A 2,500-nucleotide genomic window follows, 5' to 3' on the forward strand; every position below is an offset into this window, starting at 1 on the left:
TCTTCTTGCGTCCTTAGTCCTGGATGGCACTGAACGTCATGAATGCCGAATCCCGAACGCAGATGTATATCGTTTTTACTGCGAAAAATGGGAGAAGGTGTTGCCATTCAATGGCCTGGGCCAATTTAAGTCATCAGGTGTTGCAAATAACGAATACTTTGAGCCCCTAATTTCGGTGGAGGAAGTTCAGACTGCCATACGGGCCATTAAACCAACGTCAGCAGCTGGGCCAGATGGCCTAACAAGGGCTGCAATCTGTGCTGCCGACCCCGAGGGTCGGACACTGACAGCCCTATTTAATGCATGGATGATTACAGGAATTATTCCCAAAGAGTTGAAAAAGAATAGGACGATTCTTATTCCTAAGGTTATGGACGATGAAAAGCTGAAAGAATTGGGGAACTGGAGACCAATAACGATTGGTTCAATGATTCTGAGATTATTTTCCAGAATAATGACTGCACGTCTTGCTCGTGCTTGTCCCTTAAACCCAAGGCAGCGTGGTTTTATAGCGGCATCTGGCTGCTCTGAAAATCTTAAGGTGCTACAGGACCTTATGAGACACGCTAAGAAATTGCACAGGCCGTTGGCTGTCATGTTCATCGACATAGCGAAAGCTTTTGACTCGGTTTCGCATGCTCATATTTTATGGGTGTTAAGGCACAAGAAAGTAGATGAACACGTGGTGGGCATCATCCAGAACGCCTACGATCGGTGTACGACCTCGTTCAAAAGCAATGGCGAGTCGACTCGAGAAATTAGCATACGTGTTGGTGTCAAACAGGGTGACCCCATGTCACCCCTGCTCTTCAATCTTGCCATGGACCCTTTGATATGCACCCTAGAGTCACACGGAGTTGGGTACTCCATTGATACCGACCACGTGACAGCTCTTGCGTTTGCTGATGATTTGGTGTTGGTGAGCGAATCTTGGGTTGGTATGGCCGCCAATCTAGTGATCTTGGAATCATTTTGTGGGCTATCGGGATTGGAGGTTCAGGCCAGAAAGTGCCAGGGCTTCATGATAAGCCCAACCAAAGATTCATATACGGTGAACAACTGCGACCCATGGACTATCAAAAATAAAGATGTCCATATGATCCAACCTGATGAATCAACGAAATACCTTGGTCTGAAAATTGGCCCTTGGACTGGCACTATACAGCCTGATCTACATTGTCAGCTAAAGACATGGATCTCGAAAATCGATGAGGCGCCTCTGAAGCCAACTCAGAAGGTTGAACTACTCAATGCCTATGCCCTACCCAGATTGTTATATCCTGCAGACCACTCGGACTGCAAGCAATCAACTCTCCGTGGGTTGGACCAAGAGATTAGAAAGGCGGTAAAAGGATGGCTCCACCTTCCCGCTTCAACTTGTGATGGACTGTTATATGCCAGAGCCCGAGACGGAGGCCTTGCCATCTTGAAACTGGAAAAAACAATCCCTTCGGTTCAAGTTAGAAGGCTGCAACGTATAGCAAACTCGTCCGATGCTATCACCCGTAATATTGTGTCCTCGCAGGGTATGGAGGAAGAATACCGTAATTTGTGGGTACGAGCAGGGGGTGACAGTGATGCAATCCCAACATTCGTTCTCAGGGACTCGGTGTCAAAAGAACCTGTATATCCGAGACCCTGCGATTGGAGGGAGCATGAATTTCAGAGATGGTGCGAAAAGCCGGTTCAAGGAAGGGGCATTGTAAACTTTGCGCATGATAGAATCAGTAATGCTTGGTTGAGGCCATGGTGCGGCTTTAAACAATGCTTTTTTATCGCAGCACTACAACTAAGGGCAAATATTTACCCAACAAGAGAAAGCTTGAACAGAGGCAGAGATGGGGCCTTACGTTCCTGCAGGAAATGCTCTGCCAGACTCGAGTCCCTTTCGCACATTCTCGGTCAATGTCCTGCAGTACAGAAAGCAAGAATTGCGCGACATAACAAGATCAGTAACATTCTGGCAGACGAAGCGGCTAGATTGGGCTGGTCTGTATACAAAGAGCCACGGTTCATATCCGAGACGGGAGAGATGAGAAAGCCTGACCTCGTGTTTGCAAAAGATGAGGAGGCGGTTGTGATCGATGTCACCGTCCGTTTTGAGCTTTCAAAGAATACCTTGTCAGATGCTGCCTCCCACAAAGTTTCGTACTATACCCCTCTTGGTGATCAAGTCAAAGTGCTGACGAAGGCTAGCAAGGTCACATTCTTTGGATTCCCGGTTGGGGCAAGAGGAAAGTGGCCCCTTGAGAATAACGAGGTACTTACCTCCCTGGGCCTGACCAAACCCAGAACGACATCACTGGCCAAGATGATTTCCCGCAGAACGCTGCTTTTCTCTCTTGATATTCTGAGAATGTTCTGTGGAAATTATGCGGTCTATGAACAGTCATAGACAACCTCCGAAACAAATAATAGTTTTGTTTTAAGATGTCATTTGTTTTAGATTGATTTTGTTATTTTCGAAGGTGAAGTCGGTTTTTATTTCATTTTACTATTT

At 46.6% G+C, this 2,500-nt stretch overlaps 1 pseudogene; it reads left to right on the forward strand.

The window, feature by feature from the left end:
• Positions 1-2,500, forward strand: part of LOC142912033 (28S ribosomal RNA) — a 10,547-nt pseudogene that overhangs the window by 4,339 nt on the left and 3,708 nt on the right.

Source organism: Petromyzon marinus, unplaced genomic scaffold, assembly GCF_048934315.1.
Source record: "Petromyzon marinus isolate PM22_M1 ecotype Great Lakes invasive population unplaced genomic scaffold, UKy_Petmar_22M1.pri1.0 PM_G_Scaffold_182, whole genome shotgun sequence".
NCBI lineage: Eukaryota > Metazoa > Chordata > Hyperoartia > Petromyzontiformes > Petromyzontidae > Petromyzon > Petromyzon marinus.